We start from the raw sequence: 14088 nt of genomic DNA on the forward strand, positions 1-14088 counted from the left end.
TCTCCAAATTTCTACAATGAATGTGAGACAATGGACAATGCATTCATAAACATGCAGTAGTATATGCGATCGATACTAGTGTGATTGGACTGATAGTTTGTTTCTATCACTTAAGTTCAGTTTTCAAAGGTGTGTTTTGTTGTGTTAAAAAGCACAGTGATTTAGTGTTGATTAAACTGTGTTCAGAATTTGCAAATTGATGCTGATTCCTCTCATAAGTCATGACATACTGCTCTCCCTACTGAGCTTCCTTTATAAGGAGTGTATCAGCTCGATACCAACATTTGCAATATTGTATGAATTCCAAATCCAAACTTTCATGGAAAAAATGATAACTTATTGATGTGCTTGATCTGCGTCTGGACATTAGTCAAAATCAAATAAAAACTTTCCTGATTGTTTCATTATTTGTACTAAATTTAAAGCTGTTACAGTGCTATTTATTTTGTTCATGATGGAAGTAGACTCCTTTTAAATTTGATTAATTTGCTCAAACACAGGTAGGACTCAAAGTGGACCACATAGTAGGCCTTCACATGCAACAAAATATTCTTCCACCAATACACAATTGTCAGTTTTGTAGACAATAAAAACAATTGAATAAAAAGTAAAAACTTATTATTAACTTATAATTCCTTTTAGGAGGACAGCACTATTTTTGCCAGAGGGCGACACTATTTCCTTTGTCCTTGATTGCATATTTATGACAGCACACTTCTGGAGACGGGGCCACCAGGCAAGACGGAAATCAGATTTTACTGTGCCGGGATCCCGGCAGAGGTATCATGTCCATTCCCTACGAGTCAAAGCTGACTTGGCCGTGCAAGCGAGATCCACGTAACATTAATAAGCTCGCAGATTTGTGAACCGAGTATCTCAACCAGGTATTTTGTTTTTATGTCTGCAGACTAATAAGAGAGCAAAACTGGATTTTCCTTTAACAGTACCTTTTTAAGCTGCAGCCACAGCACATCAGGAGTTTCACAAAGCAAGCAGTGAAACATAAGACTTAGCGACAATAGTTTCAAAGCACAAAGCAGAGCATTTCTTTAGAGGATTGTTTTTTCGCACAATGAGTCCCCAAATTCTCTGTCAGAACTTCACATGCCAGAAAAACTCCAAAAGCATCACGGCAAAGCTGCATAAATCAGTGCCTACCAAACAAAAATCATGAGATTACATTTTGCTTTTATCTCCATATTCCTTCAACATTACTTCTGGGTTCAGTTAAACTCAGCGTGGCAGCAGCTTGGTTGTTTAAATATGTAGGAGACAACCATCGCTGTGCCTTCAGCTCTACAGCATAGAAGTGTTTTTTCCACACCTGAGATGCTCAAAAATTCACGCTGAAGTGGTGCATTAGTGGGCGCCACAGACTAAGGAGCCATGTTTATCAAATGTCTCGGACTCAGAAGTGACAATGTTGTGTAGGGCAGCTTTTGCTGTCACAGCACAGAAAACGTGATGCGCTAATAGAGCCTCACCACAAATTTAAAGCAAGGCTCCAGCTCTGCTCTTTTGCCACGTCTCTCTCACTTCTTACTGTGTCTGTTGTCCTGTTTGGGTAATCGCTGTTCTCGCTAGTGCTGCTTGCACTCTCTGTGGCTCAGGAGGTGGAGCAGGCCATCTACTTATTGTGAGGTTGGTGGTTTGACCCTTGGCTGCCCTGGTCTGCATGCCAAGGTATCCTTGGGGAAGATACTAAACATGTCTTCCTCCCCTCACCCGAACTGGTCATGGCAGATGGCCGCCCTTCCCTGAGCTTGGTTCTGCTCAAGGTTCCTTCCTGTTAAGAGGAAGTTTTTACTTAACACTGTCACCAAAGCACTTGCTCATAGAGGGTCATATGATTATTGGGATTTTCTTGGTTGTATTACTTGAAGCGTCTACCTTACAATATAAAGAGCCCTGATGTGATGTGTTGTATTAGACCTTTGGAGTGCTTGAGTAGAAAAGCACCACAGAACCAGTCCATTTATTTATTGTAGCACTGTGTAATTTTAGGTCTTTAAACTCTCACATAGACTGGACCATGCTGAACAATCAGTCATCATAGTCATGGAGGAACATTGTCTGCTCTACTTGAAGCGGCAGTAAAGCCACTTGACAGTTGACACATCGTACTGGCTCTCTTTACTTTGAAGCACATGCACAAAATTGTACCCTGAAATTCCTTTGGTCCTGTGTTGTTACACTGGTAGTGATGAGCTCACAGCCTTGAAAGATTCTTAAGGCTTGACAGACTCTTATGGCAATTTTTTTATATGTCTTTTAACCATGTTTGAAGAAGACTAATGATTTGCAATCACTTCTAAGCGCTGGCACACAGAAACTGTCTTAGTAGCAATGCTGTTAATAAAAAAAGAAATGTTGCATAATTTCTCACAAAATCTGGCAGTAAACAACAATTTCTCAAAGGTCAGAGGAGTAGTACATGGGACACACATGTCAATTAGAGGCATTCTGGTTGTTCCTCTGGCAAAAAAGAAGCACAACAATACTTTGGCATTCAGAATTCAGAGAAAGCTTCATGTTTCTGTCTTGTAATAAACATACCCAAAGGAAATATTAAACAATAAACCGGAACAACCTGAAAAAACAATTGCAATATGCTATGAATGCAGATGTTTCCACACAGTTGTGCTGCATAGTACAATTAAGCAATTAACATCCAAACATATGCCATGAATTGTGGAAAAATGCTGAGCAGACCTAAATGGTTTCGATTCCGTAAGGGGAAGTTATCTAAGTGACTCTGAAAGCGGGTTGGGGCACAGATGGCTGGAGCTTCAGTGAAAATGGCGGCTCAGCAGGTTGGTGTTCCAGCAGGAACAGTGATTTTTGGGATCAATAAATAGGGCTGGAAAATTGTGTTCCACCATGTACCATGATCATGATGCTTGAGATGCTTTATTGCAATAATTAAAAAAAAAAAAATCATATGTGAATTTGCAGTTATGTCAAACAGCACTCTCCTCTGTAATCATCAAAACATGAAAAATCATTGCCAAGGCACTGGCAAGACACTGCTCTAATGGTACATGATAGCTCAACACCTAACAAAGACACTTAACAGTGGGAATACGCAAGTCTTTTAAAATGCCACGGCTGCCATTGTGAAAAGAAAAACCTTTGTCCAAATGCCTAAAATGACCGGTTTTTGCACAAAAATATATGTGCAATTTCTTTGAAAATGTATGACTTTGTTGTTACAGTTCATGCCATGTTCAAAACATGGCTATACAAGAAGGGCTGATTGTGGGTTGCTCCTTACTGAAGAAATACAGTTCTTACATACATTCGATATAAGAACAAACAACTCTGAAGAAAGTTTTCAGCTGACATTCAGTGTAATTTTTGTGCTATACCCTTGAGATATTTATTGATGTCATAGAATATTTAAACTTATACTATGAAAATGATGCAAGTGCCTCAAATTTTTGGCACTTTTTTAATTCAGTCTATCTTTTCCTGTATATTTGAACTTACACCCACTCCAAGTATCACAATCTGCAGTAAAGCAGAAGTTTAAACATTCTGTGATCAACAATGGTTATATTATTCAGTGCTCCTGGACGATCGAAGGTCAAACTGCATGTCCATGGGGGGACACACAGACCTCTACAGTCTAGGAAAAAGAACACACTGACTACCATTGGGTATCAGGATGAAAGCCTTGGATCCACTGTCAGACCCTACAGTGGTGCACTGGGTCCTGGGTTCTTCCTGCAGTCTGTTTTTGATTGTTTGGTCAGAGACATTCACACCAATGACCTGCTGGAGGTCATTTGCAGCTCTGGCAGTGTTCATCCTGTCCCACCTTGCACAACGGAGCAGCTACCAGTCCTGCTGATAGGTTAAGGACCTTCTATGGCCCTGTACAGCTTTCCTAGAGTAACTGCCTGTCTCCTAGAATCTCTGCTCCATACTCTTGAGACTGTGCTGGAAGACAACAGATGTTTTGGCAATGGCACTTATTGATGTGCCATCCTTGAAGACTTGAACTACCTGTGCAACGTTTGTAGAGTCTAGGTATCGTCTCATGCTTTGGCCCTAGCCAACTGACCAAGCTGAGTTGATGCTTCACTCTGATTAAAAAGTTTCAGTTACATTTTTGTTCGTTTTTTTGTTTCAGTACTACATCAATGTAATGATTATGACATAGTAAGAAGTACAGGTAGTCTACATGTTTTCTGAGAATTCTTTTGAGAACACTAAAGTGCACTTTGGGTTAATTTCATACATTTTATCATCATGTGGGAAAGGCGGCTGGGTCAAAACAAATTATAGCATATACAAAATCTCCTTTTCCCTTACACTTTGATACCAGGGTTGTCTTTTTAAAGTAGCAGGTTCTTATATAGCACTTTTCTACTCTACTCAATGTGCTCTATACAACATGCCTCAAATCAGCAGTTCACAGACAGGTCGCCTCCTACTAGGCAGCATGTTCATTCCCTGTGATTAAAACTTCAAACTCTGGATAACTGGTTGGTTGCCTCAAGCACTTGGACCAGTGACCACCGATTTTTCTTAGTCATAAGGTGAGTGTCATCTTATTTTTACTCTGTAGTGGCTGAGCTACTCGGGGGAAGCACTGGTAACAGTAAAGAACACAGAGTCAGTAATTGACTTTGGATAGACATGGATTTCTCAAATTATTAGTAAGAGTTACAGTCAACATCTGTTTCCTTTAAAGAAGATGTCATATTTTTCTACACTTCCTGGGCTGACAAGGCGCTGAAAGGTACCATTGTCAAAACAGTAATTCTGGTAAATTGTAAAACACTGCAAAAGTATTTTGTCACATGCCTCTGAAACTTCATGAGATATAAATCCATGATGGACCTAACATTTAAAGTCTTTTTTTTTGCACAGATATGTCTCACAAGTGATTTGCTTTTCAGGCACAAAATAAAGATATTTTATTTCAAATTGCAGTTCTGTCAGTCAATAAAAGTGTTTCTTTGAAAACTTTTAATCTCAATCATCAACTCATTTTTCTAGCTTGATATCTAAATTCAAGACTTGTCCAGCACATGTACCGTGCATGCATTTAAATAAAGTCGGGAAACGTTATGTTTACACGTTTAAATCTCTGATAAAAGCTTCTCAGTTTATACACTCTGCTCTTCGCCGTGAACAATTACATTTACATTTGCTATTCATTCCTCTCATTCAGGCAGATACACGCCTGTAGGCAGACCTGAACAGATACAGCACCGGGTAATTACATTTTGAATAGCTGAAGAACACGAGACGTACTTTATTTATCTGATCTTAGTCTGGCTCAGTGGATGTTTTACAGAGGAAACGATTCCCACTTTCCACACCACAGTTGGTGAAGAGTGAAAAATTATCTGGCCTTTGCTTGAACTGTCTGATCTGAGTTTTCTCTGATTGGATGTTTCACACAAAAAAATACCAATTTCCACTTCCACTCCACAGCTGGTGGATGATGAAGGCAGATTAGTTTCCACCCCATTTCTTTCTGTATTAGCTCTTATCATGTCCTTGCATTTAGACCAATCACTTCACTTGTTGTAACTCGGTGCAAAGGTGCTCTGATGCCAGCTAACAGTCACTTAAGTTAGGCTGAAGTGCTTCTATTTGAAAAAGTAGAGATTTCCCCTGATTTCATTCCCACTTCTTCCACTTTCTGCTCACTTTTACAGTGCTAAACGAAGTACGCAGAAAGGTCTGGCTATGGACGACTGACCTTATCTTGCAAATTGTCTACTGCTGCTCAGCTCTGTGTGAGGATAACTCGGGAACCGTTTCCTTCCCTGCTTCTCACTCTAATTCAGACAGATACTGTTAAGCCTGTAGGGGAAGCTGGGACAGAATGTAAGTAAATACCTGTCGAATACTTCGTCGTCAGTGTCCTTTCTAGTGAGCAGCGTAAAGCTTTTTACATATGCCCCAGCTAATGAACGGATCATATGCTTTAGGCTTTTGACATAAGACATGAATCAGTTGTAAAGCCTTGTCAGTAATGACATACAGTACAAGACGAAATATTGCATTTTTCATTGTATAATGCTTTTTCTTCTTTTTTTCCCCCTTTTGCTGTGGTCATGTCCCCATTTTCCAACAGGGATCATTAAACTTTCATTTCATCTAATCTAAGAACCATGTAACCTGGAATTGGACATTTTCTTGCCGACCACTAAAGTTGAAGTGGTGTGTTCTATCCAAATTATTTAAGGTGTTGATGTCATCTCAACGGACTGTGTGTAATTATAGAGAGAGACACACGTGCATCTTCGCTGTGACCTGATGTTTCCATCACAAAGAACAAGGCCTGAATCACATTCAAGACATGTTTTAGAGATTTATTTGCTCAGGAGTCTACAGTCTTATGATTACTGTGAATTACGCTGAAACAAGCTGCTGTCTGCTTAATCTAGGCCTATGCAGTGCCATGTATTGATAAAGTGATGGGACACAGAAAAATAATCTTTTTTGTCTCTCTGTCTTCTAATCTGCCATTCTGCAGATTTGTGGATAGCTCTCACCCATTTGGAGACAAATTGGTGGATCAGTGGTTTTTGGTTTAATGTATAAAGAGCACATGATACCACTTGTATTATCTCTAATTTATACTTTGGAGCCTTGCTCTAAAAACTGTCACAGCTTTCTAAATCTCAACTGTAAGCGTCAGGTTTTACCTACTGGAGCAAAGACATTTTCTCCAAAGTTTATTTTGGCTCTCACTCACTCAGGTTTGGGGACTGGCTGACAACCACTAGTCTGAAAGGAAAATGTGTCCACCTGACCAGTAGCCAGTAGTTGCTGATAGGTGTGTGCGATACTGCAAGTTCTGGTGTCAATCTGACACCAAGTAAATAGAGGGTCAGTAGTAATGCAATTGCGTGATCTGCATTCTGAACTTAGAGGATAGAGACAAAGTCTCAGTCCTATTGTGCTGGTATTGATGTGATACCAGTACAACCGTTGGTATCGATAATATTTATATTTGCATCAATCCAAGCATCTCTGGTTGCTGGGGGTTCCTGACAGTTGTTAGTGTGACACTGGTCATAAAAGAACATCAGAGTGAGCGGGCACCGATGTAGCAATGATGATGTAACAAACTGAAAAAACACACTTCTTATTGTCTCCAGGTTCAAGGTCAAATTTACTTCTATAGCACAGAAGACCAAAGTGCTGCACATTTAAAGGCATATCAATAAAACAGAATAAAATAAAAACATAAAGTAAAAGCAGACAATAAAATGCAGCCACACTGGAGCCAAATGCCAAGGAAAATAAAGGTGTTTCAAAAAAACAAAAAGTTTAAATGCAGTGAGGAGGGGTAGTGGCCATCACATATGTCAGAACAACTGGTCAGACAAGCTCTAACCAGTGTGAATGTGAAGCAGTTCATACAGATATAAAGGTGCCAGTTTGTTTAAAACTCTGTTTAAAAGCAAGCAATAAAATCTTAAAAGTCAGTCCTAAAATGAACACGAAGCCAATGAAGGGACAACAGGAGCGCGTGTGTTGTGTTCCCCGTTTTAATACCAGTTAAAAGATGAGTCCCTGCATTCTGGACTAACTGCAGGCAGGACACAGATGATTGGTCCATACCAAAGTACAGACAGGAAGTGATAAAAGTATGACTAACTCTGGTCCTTTGGTGGGAGATAGGGAGGTAGACTGTACCTTGGCAATGACTCTGAGTTGCTAAAAATTACTTTAAAAATAATAATTCTTAAACAAATTTATCAAAAATCACACCCCCATTTTTTTTTACATCAGCATGACAACATGTTTTCATTTAGTTTCAAACCAACTAAAATGCTTCTTCACCTGAGAGACTTTTGCACCTCCGTGTAGCTCAACCACCGCAGGAGTGCTTTAAATAGCGAGCCCTCACACTCTCACACACAAAGGTGCTATGACAGGCCTCAGTAAAGCAGAAACAGGATTTACAGGAAACCGTCTTTAGGAGAAAAATACATTGCCTGGAAAGCAGTTAGCCAATAAGTTGAGGCGACCTTGACAGGTGATGCTTTGTAATTCACATCTCGCCTACTCTCTGCGGTTTAATTCTGATGGCAGGTAGCTCAGGGTGACAGCACTGAGAAACGCTTTCACTACGCTTTTTTTGTCAGGGAAGAAAGCAGCTGGGGAGTGACAAAGACTGTTTACGTGTATGTGTATGACTGTTTATGTGAACATGTATTTGTGTCAATGAACAAATAAGTCTTTATAAAAGTTTGATCCTCCTTGGTTCCAAAACTCTTTCTTGTGCCTGTTCGTCAAGTCGATGGTAGCGGGGAAGGAGCCTTAAACTCTCCTCAGCAAAACTCAGAAAAAGAAAAGCTAAATAGATCAGAATCTGCTGTATCTCTTTATCTCGTGTTTACCTTTTTAATCTCTTTCTGTGTAGTTGCGAGCAGTCATGAATGTTTACCAAAGCCATTCATCTCTTTGATCTGTAAGTGGCTTCACCTCATCCTGGCAGATGTCTCAGCTGATCTGAACATGCTTTTCGATACATCTTAGCCGCAAAGAAACTCTCTCCGCCGCAATAATTCGGCACACAAAGATCGGCTTAGCGATGAGATTGCCTTTTAGAGGTTGGGTCTCTGACTGTTTATGTTCTCCGCAAAGCCAGATAATCACCGTGGTTGACTAGCTCAGGCGCATTGGCAGTTATCACGAATGTGCTCTCTGAAATCACATCCCCGCCTGATGTCATGCTCAATCTGAAAGTAATAAATAACCCGTGACATTTTCATAGAAATCCATTACAGTGTTACTGCACACTGTTATCGATTAATAGAACACAGCAGGGAGGCAGCATCTACGGATAAACACAAAAGCTTTAACATTTGCTGTTCTTATAGCGAGTAAATGCAAAAAGCATGAATAGAAATGGCATGCTACTGTGTGATGATAGCTGAGCAGACAACAGGAAATCTAAGTAGAAATTTTTACCGCCGTTTGAATGCTGATGTCTGAGAAACCCAGAGTTTATGTCTTTACACAACACATACACTTTGATCAAGGTGACCAAAACAAACTAAGCTCTTACACACTTTCCATCTAGTTTATGACTCTTATTAGTTCATTTCAAGCCACAAGTGCACCATATATGTAACAAACTTGAGTATCAAGTTTTCATGCATCTAGACTGTGTGATAATAAAATGTACAAATATTTATTAGTATTGGTTCTAGTGATGATGAAAGTGACAGGCTTGTCTTTTCATACTGCATTAGTTGGTTAGTAGTAGGCCAAAGCAGTCACTTTGTGAGATGGCATTAATCAATGTGTTTGGCGATTAGACTCTGATGCATCATGGCTGAACAGAATCCCAGCTGTGATAGGATTTTGGGCAGGACCCCCTCTGAAGTCCAGAGAATGACAGAGAGCACAGATTTGAACCATGTAGAGTGGAGGCTGATTGGCTCAAGGAAGGCAGTCAAGAAGATGATTGGACTAGAGTAATGATGTCAGTGTTGAGATTGACACCATGGGAAAGTGGTAGTGAAGTGATGAACAAACTGGCAAACAAACACCCAGGAAAGCAGGCAGGTGAATGATTACAGATCTCCTGATTGAACTTAGGCATAAGCTTCTTAACTCGGCGACACACAGCAGGATCACTGTTTTACAGCCACTACCAAAGATACTGTTGCATTTTTTTGTCCATCGCCTTTCGTCTCTGACGGCCGTAGTTGGCAAAAGTACAGACATCCTGTACTTAAGTATAAGTGCAAATACTACTATTAAAAATACTTCAGTAAAAGTTGAAGTAATAATTCAACTTCTTTACTCAAGTAAAAGTAAAAAATACAGGCTTTGAAATGTATTCAAATTAAGAAAGTAAAAAGCAGGTCTTTGGAGGATGTTTCTAACTGAACCTTGAATTTGAGCAACTGAATTTTGTTGTTTCTTTGGAAGTGAAAAAACAAAACAAAACCCTGAAACCTTTTTGCATTGACTGACGCCTCTATTTTATTTACAGCCTATAGCACATTTAAACAATAGAGGGTGACCCAAAGTCATTTGGAGACAGGAACATTTTCATTCCAAGTGTGTGTGTGTTATTCCGTCTGAAGTGGAGAGTTGAAGCTTAAGTGCGAGGTTCAGTAAGAACGTCTCCTGGGAATAGATACTGACTCATGTACATCAGTTTTACATTTGAGAAACTCAAACATTGTGTATCTTTGGCTATGATATAAATTAGACAGTGTTTGGAACATATGCTAGTGTTCAGTTAAATGCTGCCAAAGGCAAAACAAGTGAAACCTTGCCCACTTTGAACATGGTATTATTGCGAGTTAGCATTTGTTGTCTTGGGATTTGGACTTGGGAACATACTGTTTATTAAACTTTGTCTCAAATGAGCTGAAACTGCTAAAGATGCCTTTGTCAGCAAAGACCAAAAAATAGGTCTGCACTGGGCAACAAAAACAGGGTCACTGGGGAAAGAAGAGAAGCTCCATGATTGGATACGCTCAGGTTCCTTTTGCATCCAGTTCAGTTTTCTTTATATCACCCCAGTCGACACAAACTGTTATTCTAAGGCATTTTTTAATGGTAAAAACCCCATAACATTAACAAAAAGACAAAATAAAGGAAGAAAAAAAATCAGTCCCTTTGAGCCAACGTTTGGTAGAACCCGGATGAAAGGGATCAGTTAAGGTGAGGTAAGAGCAAAAGAGATGAAAAAATAACAAATCTATGATATGAAAGGATGAGAATCACTGAAGTCGCTCTGTTTGATGCTAAGAGAGTATGAATTTGGAAATTGTGTGGTCTGTGGGGAATTTTAATGAAATATAGAGAATTCTGCAATACTGTGAATATCAGATGACATGACATGGGAGCTAGCATGGACCAAGAACATTACTGCAAGGACCAAAACAAAGGTCTGCACTGGGCAACAAAAACAGGGTTGCTGAGAATGAAAAGAAGGTCTTTGACTGGATGTACTCGGGTTTCTTTTGCATTCAGTTCAGTTTTCTTTCTATCACCCCAAGCTGGAAAGTTTCCGCTCCATAACAAGTCTAAAACAGAGAGATAGACAACCGCACACTCTTAGATCCGCACAGCTGACCAATTTAGAATCACCAGTTTACCTAACATGCATGTCTTTGGGTTGTGGGAGGAAGCACATGGAGGAAACCCACACAGCCGTGGAGAGAGCTCGTGTGCACCACCACCGTGCTGCCCTGGTAAAAACCAGCATTAATGAATTTATAGTCTCTCTCTTCGAGCCAGGCATTTGAGTACTGAGTGAGAGTTGAGCGAAAAGTGACCAAAAAAGCAAACAGCAACAAAAAGTAAGGCAGAGAGAGAGTGCTGGGAGAGAAAAATGGAGATGCTGTATGTACAGTTAGGCTGAGAGTGACAGGAGGAAATGAGGATGAGAAGAATTTAATAAAAGAAGCCGTGATAGCAGATGATTGACATAAATGACAGAATGTGATGGATGGTTAGATGAGCAGAGAGAGAGTGAGTGTGTGTGTGTATTAGAAATGGAGGACTATCTGTGATGGGAGGGGGTTAAAGGTTTAACGACAGCTTTACTCAGACAGACACCAGTCGGGGTTGTTGACCTCACAGATGTGTGTGTGTGTGTGAATGTGCTTGTGCTGAGTAAGGATCAAAGAAAGTCGAGTTAACAGTACTGAGTGTACATGTGTGCATGTGTTATGTTTGTATATATAAATATGTGTGAGGAACAGAGAGAGCGAGAGTTCATAACCAGAAATATGACAGGGAGCCTGTGAATGTATCTTGTGTGTACGTATTGTATATGCTGTCTCCGTACGCCTGTGCTATTTTCTGCTTTCATCGCACAGCATTTGTCTCTATTTGATTGTGTTTGTGGCAAACAGCGTAAAGTGATTTTTTTGTTTTGTTTTACTGACTCAGCAGGACCTCTAATGTTTCAAATGATAAATTTCTGCACCAAACATCCAATTAATCTATTTTTTAAACCTGCCTTTTTTATTTCATCTTGTCCGGGTTGGTCTTCACATTGTTTTGTCTCCGTTTTGAAAGGCATCGCGCCTCGCTTTTATTTCAGCTACTTGTCAAGAGTGACTGCTGAGTGTTTATCAGACCAAAACAGTCTCCTGTCATTTACTTAAAAGCCAAATCCATCATCTAAAAATAAGCTGAAGTCTGTCCTCCACTGAGAACTGACACATGAGAATGAAAACGGCTTTTTATAGTGAAATTATCCAACAGAGCTGTCGATCAACATGGGAGATGATGTGTGAGAGCTTGAGATCAGCTCGGAACGGTCTTTGAATCTTAACCTGATTAAAGCAGAATGAACATGTAAGTATTTATTGATTGGAAGTCGATAATAAATGCATATTTTCTACTTTCATGTATGCATACATACAGATGCTAGGTAATGAAAAAAATCAGGATAAACTTTTGCTGATTCAGGGTCAGTGTTTCCTGCTTACATTAGTTTAAACTTCAAAGACCATTCTGAGCTCATCTACAACACATGACGTTCTATTACACTGTGCCATTATTTATTTAAAAATAACTAGAATGCAAGAATGCATTTTCATTAAATAAACTACAAATAAAAACTAGGATTTTGGAAAAAAGTCTAACTGAAACAATTATGTGCACTTGGAAAACTACAATAAAAGTATAGAGAAATTATCCTTAGTTTTAGTATCTGTAAAAAGTTTGTTACAACTTACCTGATGATGCATTGACTGACGTCTGTACTGAGACTGTGGATGTCTACTAGACTGCCAGTCCACTGCTGTCAATAATGTGTCAAGCTTTAACAGTTATTACAGTTATTGTAATAACTGTAAAGATTTTCATAATTTTTTCCTCTGACATACTCCCTCCATACAATCATTCTTAAAAGAATAAACTAACAAAGAAACTAATAAAAACTAAACTAAAAGTAACATTTTCAATAATAAAAAGTCAGCCGAAATAAGAAAATCCACTTGAAAAAATAACTGAAACTAAAACTGAATTCAAAACAAAAAGTCGAAGTGAAATACAAATAATAACTAATTGGAAAAAGTAAAACTATAATAACTCTGATTTCAACACAGTTCACAGGTAGAAAGACATCAGGATCTTAGGGAAGCAACTGTTGCTACCTTTCAATCTGGAAAAGATTTTCAGGCCATTTCCAAACAATTTGAAATCCATCATTCCTGTGGAAAACATTAATGACAGTCACCAGTCTTCCCAGGAGTGAACGTCTGAGCAAATTCACCCAAAATTCAGATTGCCCAGAGCTGAGAGAAACTGCAAAAGACAGAAAAAAATAGGGGTGGGCCAAGATTTTTCCACATAAATGACACAGTGATACGGAAAAAGATTGTTGCTGCTGACGGTGTCTCTACAAACCATCTAATCATGTGATGCACTTAGTTTTTCAACACTGTGTCTGTACTTTGGCTTAGGTTTTGTTTCAAATTATAAATGTATCTAATTTCAAGACCTGGAAGCAACTAATCATTTTTTATTAAGTCCTGATATATAAAAACATTCAAAGTGACACAAGGCATACTTTATTTTCACTATAAGAGTAAAAAACACTGAAGTGGGCCAGGGGTAGCTCAGACAGCCTTTTACAGTCACACAACTTTACACACGAATGCACACACACAAACTTGTTTTCATGTCTTAGTGAGGATGTCAGGTGTGTGTGTGTGCACACACACATACCTGCTCATCTGTTCGACATTCCCTCATTAGAGCCATAGTTTACTACTTTGTCCTCATCTGTTGTGCCTTACCTGCTGGTCCTCTTGAGTTTCTTTCCCCCATTATTGGCTTTCCTTCCTTTGCTGCTAGCGTGTTTGTGGCCTTCTTTCTGGGTTTTTTTTTTTTAGTTCTGCACTTCGCCTACCCATTGTTGCCTTGATCACTGATCGCCTGAGGTTTGTGCCTGCTTGATGCTGATTTACACCTGCCTGCAAAGCTCACCCCTCGCTCATTCTCCCACCTGCTTCTGTCTGCATTACCTTAATAGCCGTGCTTCAGTTGTAGCAAAAATGATTACACGTAGCTTCTCTGGGTGCAGATACAACCTTATTTTGCTATTATTTCTTAGCACATTGACAAGGA

At 39.4% G+C, this 14088-nt stretch overlaps 1 protein-coding gene across 6 annotated transcripts in view; it reads left to right on the plus strand.

Annotated features, from left to right (window-relative positions):
* LOC100709376 (protein phosphatase 1 regulatory subunit 29) overlaps positions 1-14088 on the plus strand; it is a 284542-nt gene that overhangs the window by 14049 nt on the left and 256405 nt on the right. Inside the window, exon 2 of one of the 6 annotated variants that reach the window (XM_025907996.1) lies at positions 5676-5847. The exons of the other annotated variants lie outside the window; for them this stretch is intronic. The gene's annotated coding sequence lies outside the window, so the exon portion shown is untranslated. The remainder of the gene's footprint in view (positions 1-5675; positions 5848-14088) is intronic. 6 annotated transcript variants of the gene reach the window in all.

Source organism: Oreochromis niloticus, linkage group LG6 (assembly GCF_001858045.2).
Source record: "Oreochromis niloticus isolate F11D_XX linkage group LG6, O_niloticus_UMD_NMBU, whole genome shotgun sequence".
Lineage (NCBI taxonomy): Eukaryota > Metazoa > Chordata > Actinopteri > Cichliformes > Cichlidae > Oreochromis > Oreochromis niloticus.